Source organism: Mesoplodon densirostris, chromosome X (assembly GCF_025265405.1).
Source record: "Mesoplodon densirostris isolate mMesDen1 chromosome X, mMesDen1 primary haplotype, whole genome shotgun sequence".
NCBI classification, from domain to species: domain Eukaryota; kingdom Metazoa; phylum Chordata; class Mammalia; order Artiodactyla; family Ziphiidae; genus Mesoplodon; species Mesoplodon densirostris.
The window spans coordinates 21,000,394-21,011,054 of NC_082681.1; the positions used below are offsets into that span (position 1 = coordinate 21,000,394).

The window sequence follows — 10,661 nt, forward strand, 5'->3', positions numbered from 1 at the left end:
TGTATGCATCCCTTGTACGTTGGCCAGATAATGAAATAATCATTTGTGCATCTACACAGTACTTTACACTTAGAGTTCACAGTCTAGTTCACTCTATAAAGCCATTTTATCATTCTCTAACAAAGAGGGGAATCTCTAAAGTATCTGGTCAAAGGGGACAGTGCATTTATTTATTTGACAAATATTTGTTGGGTACCTACTATGTGCTAGGCACTGGAACAGCAGTCAAGAACCCTTATCCTCTTGGAACTTACATGCTAGAGAGGAGAGACAGAGAGTAAATAAAGAAGTAAAATACATAGTGTGTAGGAGGGTTAAAAAGTGCTATAGAGGGCTTCCCTGGTGGCGCAGTGGTTGAGAGTCTGCCTGCCGATGCAGGGGACACAGGTTTGTGCCCCGGTCTGGGAAGATCCCACATGCCACAGAGCGGCTGGGCCAGTGAGCTGCTGAGCCTGCGCATCCGGAGCCTGTGCTCCGCAACGGGAGAGGCCACAACAGTGAGAGGCCCGCATACCGCAAAAAAAAAAAAAAAAGTGCTATAGAAAAGATAAATAGAGAAGGGGGGGAAGAGTGTTTGGCAGGAGATGTGTGTAATTTTAATTAGGATTATTGAGGAATGCCTAGTGATAAAATGGTTTGAACAAAAATCAGAAGGATATGAGGGAGGCAATAAACTATGTGGATACTTGGCAAAGAGCTTTCTAGGCAGAGAGGAAAACAAATGCAAAGGCCCTGAGGCAGGAATAAGCTTAAATGTGTTTGAGGAATAATAAACTCCATTACATTTGTGTGGAACCGAGTGACAGGAAGAAGGGTAGAAGATAAGGGAATGGAGAAGAGTAGTTTTCAGGTTTTTATCGGCCATTAGAGGGTTTTGTCTTTTAGATGTGAGGGGAGCCACTAGAGCAGTGGTTCCCAACCTTTTTGGCGCCAGGGACTGGTTTGTGGAAGACAATTTTTCCACAGATGTGGTTGGGGGGGATGGGGGATGGTTTGGGGATGATTCAAGCACATTACGTTTATCGTGCACTTTATTTCTATTATTATTACATCAGCTCCACCTCAGATCACCAGGCATTAGATCCCGGGGGTTGGGGACTCCTGCACTAGAGGCATAAATTCTACACCTGATTATAATCTTACATTTTAACCGAATCACTGTTTGCTGTCTTGAGAATTGACTACAGAGCAGTAAAATCAGGAAGAGGAATTAGGAAGCTACTGCAGTAACTGAGGTGAGATATGATGGTGGCTTGGACCAAGGTGGTAGCAGTGAGAAGTGACGGCATTCTGTATATATTTTGTAGGTAAGAACTGTGGGATTTGCTAACAGATTGGATGGAGGGCCTGACAGAAAGAGAAGGCAAGGATGACTCCAAGATTTTAGCCTGAGCCACTGTTAAGTATTGGGTTGCTGTTTACTAAGGCAGAAAGACTGATGGAGGAGCTAGTTTTGGTGGAAAAATAAGGAATTTTTTTTGGACCAGTTGGTGTGTGAGGTTGTTTGCTCCACGGCCCAGCAGCAAGGTCAGGTAAGGGCCACAGGGTGGGAAATATACTAAAGTAGTCAATATTCAATTCATGAATCGCTCACTTTATCGCATCTACTTAGCACACAAAAACAGAGTTTAGAAAGAGGGTGGGGGTTAAGAAAGAGCCCCAGGGAGAAGTCCTGAGAGGAGGTGCTTCCGCAGGAGCAGCAGTCTTGGGTCTCACAACAAGCCCGACCGGGAAGCCAGCAGCTACCCTCTGAAGAGCACCCAGCAGCTTGGATCTGTGTCCTCCAGCAAGGAGCCTTCAAGTCGCTCGGCACAGTGGCCCCTTTTTAAGGGTAAGAGTTACTTTGGGGGGGGGATGTCTTTTTTTTCATTTTTTGTTTATTTTTTGTCTTTTTAAAAATTGAAGTGTAGTTGATTTACAATATTGTGCCAGTTTCAGGTGTACAGCAAAGTGATTCAGTTATACATATATATCATTTTCTGTTATAGGTTATTACAAGATATTGAATATATTTTCCTGTATTATACAGTAGTTCCTTGTTGCTTATCTATTTTATGTATAGTAGTTTGTATCTCTTAATCCCATACTCCTAATTTATCCCTCCCCCTCCCTTTCTCATTCTGTAACTATAAGTTTGTTCTCGGTATCTGAGTCTCTTTCTGTTTTGTATGCACTAGTTTGTTTTCTTTTTTAGATTCCACATATAAGTGATATCATACAGTATTTGTCTTTGTCTTATTTCACTAAGCGTAATACCCTCCAAGTTGTTGCAAATGTTAGAATTTCCCTTTTTTTTTTTAATGGCTGAGTAGTACTGAATTGTGTATACATACCACATCTTCTTTTTTTTTTTTTTTTTTTTTTTTTTTGTGGTACGTGGGCCTCTCCCTGTTGTGGCCTCTCCCGTGCGGAGCACAGGCTCCGGATGTGCAGGGTCAGCGGCCATGGCTCACGGGCCCAGCCGCTCCATGGCATGTGGGATCTTCCCGGACTGGGGCATGAACCCGAGTCCCCTGCATCGGCAGGCAGACTCTCAACCACTGCGCCACCGGGGAAGCCCTCACTTTTCATTTTAATGAAACTTTATTAAAGTTATGAGCTTAACATTTAATTTAAATAATCAGGAAACTGCTTCTTGGGTAGATGAAGTGAAACCATGAGGCAGCAAAGGTATTTCCTTACTCATTTTTTTTTTTTTTTTTTTTTTTTGTACGCGGGCCTCTCACTGTTGCGGCCTCTCTCGTTGCGGAGCACAGGCTCCGGATGTGCAGGGTCAGCGGCCATGGCTCACGGGCCCAGCTGCTCCGCGGCAGGTGGGATCTTCCCGGACCGGGGCACGAATCCGCATCCCCTGCATCGGCAGGTGGACTCTCAACCACTGCGCCACCAGGGAACCCCCCACATCTTCCTTATCCATTCCTTTGTTGATGGACATTTGCTTCCATGTCTTGGCTATTGTAAATAGCACTGCAGTGAACACTGGGTGCATGTATCTTTTTGAATTATGGTTTTCTCTGGATGTACGCCCAGTAGTGGGATTGCTGGATCATATGGTAACCATTTTTAGTTTTTTAAGGAACCTCCATACTGTTTTCCATAGTGGCTGCACCAATTTAGATTCCCACCAACAGTGCAAGGGGGTTCCCTTTTTTCCACACCCTCTCCAGAATTCATTATTTGTAGGTTTTTTAATGATGGCCATTCTGACTGGTGTGAGGTGATACCTCATTGTAGTTTTGATTTGCAATTCTCTAATAATTAGTGAAGTTGAGCATCTTTTCATGTGCCTGTTGGTTATCTGTATGTCTTCTTTGGAGAAATGTCTATTTAGATCTGCCCATTTTTAGATTGAGTTGTTTGCTTTTTTGATATTAAGTTGTATGAGCTGTTTGTGTATTTTGGAAATTAACCCTTTGTCGGGTGCAGCATTTGCAAATATTTCCCACATGAGGGGGTCGTGACTCTTATCAGTTGCTTCTTCTGTTCCAGTGACGTACATTCCCCAACAAATTTCTTATCTAAAGTAATATTCCTTGTTTAGCACTTTAAGACACTGACAGTCCTAGAGTGGATGTTACAAAACTACTATGGCAGTTCACATACTGTGACCCCATTTTGAACTGTTTAAGGTCACTTAAATCCTATAAGTTTCACACAGATGAATAGAAATCATAACATAAATCACATCATAATGAAGGCACCTACTAGACTCTCAGGAAGAGATTTCTAGTAGGCAATTGGGTATATACGACTGGAGTATAGGGGAGAGATCTGGCCTGGGGAGATATATTATGGAGTCATCACTGAAGATGGCATTTAAGCCATGGAAGCAAATGAGATCACTACAGAGGTCAAGGTGGATAGAAAAGAGACTCAAGGCCTGAGCCCTGTGCATTCCAAATAAGGGGGAATCAGGGATGAGCAAAGGGTTAGTGCAGCTAGTTGCCGCTGTTTGAAGGTTGCCACCTGCGAATGGACAAAAGCGTTTATGTCTAGAATCTTGGTAAATCTAACTGCTGCTCTAACAAAAACCCTCTAATGGAAGGGAAATAAATGAAAGAAAAGAAGTGAAATAATTCTTTGTATTTAAAACACTAGAATTATAGATTGTTTGAACTCAAAGGAACCTTAGAGATCTTCTAGTTCAAATCTTTCAATGTGTACAAGTGGAAACTAAGGTCAAGGTCACAGGGCTGTTAGATACTCAACTAGAACTCAGACTGAAGTCGCTTGGCTTCCTGACACATGCTCTTCAGTGCATAGCTAGTTCCCTCAGGGCACCAAGGATGAGAATATTCCAATAGATGCAAACTTTGAGAGGCAACAAATCAAGATTTCTTCTCAGGGTCAAGAGTTGAGGTAAATAAAAGAATTATTATATCAGAGAGGAATATTACCAATTGGTGTTTCCATTTCTTCTTGATAAATCTGTTTCTACTCAATTAATTACAAAGACATATGTTTTGCTCTCTGGATATCACATATTATTATGTAAAGATAGGCTTAGTTGTTAGAAATGGTCAGAGCCTGCGTTGCAATGTTATAGTGAGCTACTATCCCCCTCAGAAACTTCGTAATCACTGAGACTTTATTATATTAAGTGTTTTCTAGGTCACAAGGTTAGATATCATTGTACGCTAAGAAATCGCCCATCAGTGAATTACAATGTCAATTTACGCTTGTTCTCTTTTTTTTAGTGTGAAAAATAAGTTAGACATTAACTTTCAGTCCTCTGCTCACACCAAATGCTAGCCTGTGGTAGAAGGAAATCTATTCAGTAAATCACCTTTCTCCCTCACATTTGAAACCCTGTAATAATCCATTTGTTCAATGTACATTTGGGCTTATTTTTAGGATTTTTATCATATCCCATTAATTTGTTAGTCTATTCTTACTACAGTAACACATAGTTTTTATTACCATATCCTTGTAATTCATTTTAATATCTAGTGCTAGTCACCTCTCATTTCTTGTTCAAAATGGTTTTGGCAGTTTCCTCATGATTATTTTCTAGATGAATTCTAGATGAATTTTGGATTTATATATTCAAGTTTCAAAGTGATATATTATATTAGTATATTTGTTGGGATTACATGGAATATTTAGATTAATATAATTGATTTTTAAAACTATTTACACCTTCTTATACAAGAATATATATGTCTTTTTCATTTACCGAAGTCTTCTTTTATGGTTATCAGTAGAGTTTTACAATTTTCTTTTTTTCATATAGGTCTTGTACATATCTTGTTAAGTTTATGTCAAGGGAATTAATCTTTACTATTACTTTTATAAATGAGATGTGTTTATACATTAAATTTATATTAATATAGTTATAATGTTACTGAATTCTTAACAATTCTAACCAATTACATTGTAAATTATCTTCTAATAATTTATCATTTCTTAGAGTTGTTTTTTTTTGTTTTTTTTTTTTTTTTTGCGGTACACGGGCCTCTCACTGTTGTGGCCTCTCCCGTTGTGGAGCACAGGCTCTGGACGCACAGGCTCAGCAGCCATGGCTCACGGGCACAGTCGCTCGGCAGCATGTGGGATCTTCCTGGACTGGGGCACGAACCCGTGTCCCCTGCATCGGCAGGCAGACTCTCAACCACTGTGCCACCAGGGAAGCCCCATTTCTCTGAGTTTTTAATGACATAGTCATTTCATATGCTTATAATAATTTTCCATCTTTCTTTTTTTATATATCTTATTTTTTCTCTCTTTAATGCAATGGCTAATACTTCCAGGACAATGTTAAACAACAGTCAACACAGTGTTTTCTTTGCCTTGTTTTTGATTTTAATGAAAATATTTCTGTTATTTCAAAGATAACAACCTTTTGTTTGACACAGGGTTAAGGAGGGTATCCATTTATTTCATATTTTATTAAGCATCAATAAATCAGTTATAGAAATATTTTATCATTTATCTGTTTTGGTATTTACTGAGATAACCACATGCTGAATCATTTTTCCTTTGATTTATTAGACATTGAATAATATTAATTTAATCTTGACTGGTTCTTTCCTTTCTAGGGAAAAATTCCACTGGTTATATGTGTTACTGTATTAATTCGTGGTAAGATGGATTCTATTTGCTTTGCTAATATTTAAGGGTTTTATATCAATATTCAGAGATGGGATATATCTGCATTTTTCTATTTTGTCTGAATTTTCTGGTTTTGGTATCAGTATTGTCTTTTTCCATTAACCTCTTCCCCACTCAACATGCACAAACACACATACACCTTTTTAAAGTAGGTAGTTAATGGATGGTCTATTTTTTTCCCAAAGCAACCACCTTTCTTTATTTTTCCATACTATAAAATATTTGTTTAATGAACATATGAGTGGGAAAAAGGCTTATGCTTGCCCACTTAGGAAACTGTGGACCAGGTTGCCGAGAGTCTTACGGTATTAAAAGTTGGTGTTTTTTTGTTTTTTTTCTTTTTGCTTTTTGACTCCCTTCACCCATTGTCTCCCACCCACACTCTAATTTGTGCTTATTCTTCTGAGAGTTGTTGTGGGAGATGGTTCAGGCTATCTGCCTTCAAGAAAATGAATTTCCCTTGGCAAGTCCAAGCTGGCCTCTTATGCAACACACAGTAAACGGGATGGTGCTCTCACCGCCCACTCCCTCCTTAGAGTAGCATGTGATGCTAGACTAGGAAGAGAGCATTGATGTTTAGAAATAGTTTTGGCTTAGGTAGGTCCCAGTGTTTAGAGGTCCAGAGCTGAACTGAGCTCAGAAAGGCAATCATGTGAGGCCTGGGGTTCCCATATGACTTTTGCCTTCTCCCTGTCTAATGCTGACATAGCCATGAGTAATCCTGACCAATTTTGAAACAGACGGTTGTGAAGGCACTGAATTTTCCCTTTTGGTGGTATCACATTGAGTTGGCCATTGCCTCTTCGTTCCTATCTCCCAGAGAAAGGGACGCATTAGTCTGAATTCCCCAGGGAATTCTTTCTGTGAACTCCTTGTCAGAACTAGGTCCGTCTGAGCCTCTACTGGCCAGTGGTCTAGTCATCTGTAACAAACACTGCAATAGGCCAGGTGAGGGCAGCAAAGGGCTGATCATGCAGCAGGATTCGTGTCCAGTGTCAAATAATTAGCCCGGAAGGCAGATGCAAAGAGGTCCATGCCTGATGCCACATCTTTATTAGGAAGGCCAAGTTTGCAAGGATGAGATGAGAGTGGGAATGAGTGAAGGATGTTCCAGAGAGAAATGAGGGCAATTCAGAAGCACAAGCAGAGAAGGAAACTATAAGTGCATGGGAGCCAAGCTAAGACCAGGAAAGGTGGGAAGGAATTTTCTGGCACCTATTTTGAGCCAAATACTTTTATCTAATAACAACTACCATTTAGGTAAAAATGAACACCATTTTTCACTTACTATGTCTTAGATATTGTGCTAGGCTGCTAATGTTTATACATATATACATACACACATATATATACAAATATATTTTTATGTAGTATTTAAGCTCTGAAATCAATACATGGATGAGGGTAGCTAGAGAAGAGTCTCAAGGCCTGAGACTTGGGCACTCTGTTGTATAGAAGTGAGAAAGAGAACCAGCAAGAAGCCCTAAAAAGGAACTGCTCATTCCTGAAGTATAAATATATGTATATTTATAATACATAAAATATATAATGTTTCCTTATATATATATATATATATATATATATATATATATATATATAGTGTTATGTATAACATATTTGATTTATAATCCTAAAAAGATACACAAGGTAGGTGTTATACATTTTTAATAGCTGAGGAAACTGAAATCCAGAGAAGTAATTTTCCCAAGCTCACAGTATATGGTTAAGCTGATGCACAAACTCACAACTTTCTGATTCAAAATCAACACTTTCTAAAACATCATATATTATATGTCTTACAATGTACTTCTATGAATTTATCCATTTCATCTGTATTATCTAATTTGCTGGCATACAATTTTTCATAGTATTCCCTTATAATTCCATTTATTTCTGTAATGTCAGTAGTAAAGTCCTCTCATTGTTGATTTTTGTGTAGTTATTATTCTTTTTTCTTGGTCAGTTTAGCTAAAAGTTTGTCAGTTTTGCTAATCTTTCAAATAACTAACTTTTTACTTTGTTGATAGTCTCTATTATTTTTCTATTTCCTTTCATTGGTTTTTGCTTTAATCTTTATTATATTTTTCCTTCTGCTTGCTTTCAGTTTAGTTGGTTCTTCTTCTTTTATTTCCTTAAGGGGAAAGTTTAGGTAATTGATTTGAGATATTTCTTCTTTTTTATTTATTTATTTATATTTATTTATTTATTTACTTATTGGCCAGTTTGTTTGTTTTATTGACACCTGGATGCTCAGGCCTTGACCGCGTACTTCCGGAGTGGGTACAGCCACTCTTTCTGCTGCTGCTTCTTGGTCTTCAGGTTCTCTTCGTGTTTGTTGAGCCGGCGGCGCATGGCACGTGTTTTCCTGGGCCGCAGATCCAGGGGCCTGTAATTCTTGATAGAATTTCCTGAGGTTCTCTTTCTGAGTCTGGTTAATGACGGTGAGTACACGGGCGATGGATTTGCGAACAACATGGATCTTGGAGAGATCCATGGAGAGTTTGGAAGCCGCGCCGCCTGTTACTTTAGCCACGCATAGCTGGGACAGCTCCACTTTCAGGTCCTCCAGCTGTTTCAGCAGCTCCTCCTTCTTCTTGCCGTGAAGGTCTGGAGCCTTAATCTTGGCCATGACTGCAGAGTCAGTCTCCGCCGCCTTCTCGGAGGGAAAGACTATTTCTTTTTTTTTTTTTTTTAAGTTTTCTACATGCAACAGCCTTCTTTTTTAATTTATTTTTGCTCTGTTGGGTCTTTGTTTCTGTGCGAGGGCTATCTCTAGTTGTGGCAAGTGGGGGCCACTCTTCATCACGGTGCGCGGGCTCTCACTGTCGTGGCATCTCCTGTTGTGGAGCACAAGCTCCAGACGCGCAGGCTCAGTAGTTGTGGCTCACGGGCCTAGTCGCTCCGCGGCACGTGGGATCCTCCCAGACCGGGGCACGAACCCGTGTCCCCTCCATCGGCAGGCAGACTCTCAACCACTGCGCCACCAGGGAAGCCCCTATTTCTTCTTTTTTAATATAGGCCTTTACATCTGTAAAGTTATCGCTAAGTACTGCTTTTCCTGTGTCACATAAGTTTTGTTATGTTGTATTTTAGTTTTCATTCATCTCAAAGTATTTTCTAATTTGCCTTGTGATTTTTTTCCTTTGGCCCATTGGTTGTTAAGGTGTGTGTTGTTTAATTTTCACATATTTGTGAATTTATAATCCCGCCCCGTTAGTCAGGCGCTGCTGACCCCACCCGTTTGGTCAGTCGCTGCTAACCCCGCCCCTTTAGTCAGACGTTACGGAGGATGTTAAAGGTCCCACCCCCTCAGGCTTCTGGAATACCTAACGGTGGCCTGTCGTTGTCCGTGCCTCCATTAGAGAAGGCTTCTGAAATACCTAGCGGTGGCCCGTCGTCGTCCATGCCTCCATTAGAGAAGGCTTCCGAAATACGGTCGCCTCTTGTCGTCCGTGCCTCCATTACGAGACTAACTTCTCTTCATGGTGAGAATTAAATGAAAGGAAGACCCTTGTTTCTCTCAAAAACCTGAGGACCGAACTCAGTGAGAGGAACCCGGTTCTCGCTCTGAGGTAAAATGGTGGTGGTATTGAATTTGTCTGGCTTGTTCTTGATTTCTACTTGACGTATGTATATTGTTCAGTATCTCAGTGACTTTATTGCTGGATCAGTAGTCATCTCCAAATAGTCTCTTCCTGTATTATGTTTAGAAATCAGAAAGATAGACTGCTGGTAGGATCGAAAGCTGCCTCTACTGCCTTTGTTTCTATGAGGTACCGAGGTTTTAGGCATTGGGACGTTATCTAGCCTCACAAATACTACCGTTTCAAGACCTAAACCTTGAAACATTTTAAACTGTGGTATTTGGGTACACAGGTCAGGCTTGAAGGCATCTTTATTGCGTCCATTTTGCTCATAGGATTTTTAGAGGGGAGGATATTTTCCAGAGACCACGTCCACAAAAGCCAATATTAGCAATTGTCAGATTTCTTTTATTGTTACTGCCTTGAAGTAATAGTTTGAAATAATTCTCTTGAAACAATTCTCCATTTCAGACGGTGGCAATGTTATGTAATGGTTGGGGTTATTCATAAAAGTACCCTAAATGATACTAGCTGCTTTTTGATGTCTGTGATTTTCTAACTTACTGTGTTACTGGTGACTTACACCAATACCCCATGAAATGTTGTTGTGGAATCTGGTGAACAGCTCAGCCTCCCATTTCAAAGGTTTATTATCCGTAATCCTGCCTGAGTCTTCAGCTATGGTATTGAATAGAATAAACAGATTTGTTCGAGACTCCCTTTCATAGAAGTTAAGGGACATTGCCTTTTAGCCTAATATTTCCTACTTTCCCTGTGGTGGTTGATTAAAGCAGGATGAACTATGGTTCATTTGGAAGGGGTAGTCAAACCTCTGAGGCAGCAGTCTCATCTGATCTGGTAGCCTTAGTTTAGTTTTTTTTTTTTTTTTTTTTTTTTTTTTGCGGTATGCAGGCCTCTCACTGTTGTGGCCCCTCCCGCTGCGGAGCACAGGCTCCGGACGCGCAG

The 10,661-nt window shown here is 40.2% G+C and overlaps 1 pseudogene; it reads right to left on the bottom strand.

The window, feature by feature from the left end:
* Nucleotides 1–8,334: 8,334 nt before the first annotated feature.
* Nucleotides 8,335–8,740, bottom strand: LOC132482435 (large ribosomal subunit protein uL29-like; annotated as a pseudogene).
* Between the last annotated feature and the right edge of the window lie 1,921 nt (nt 8,741–10,661).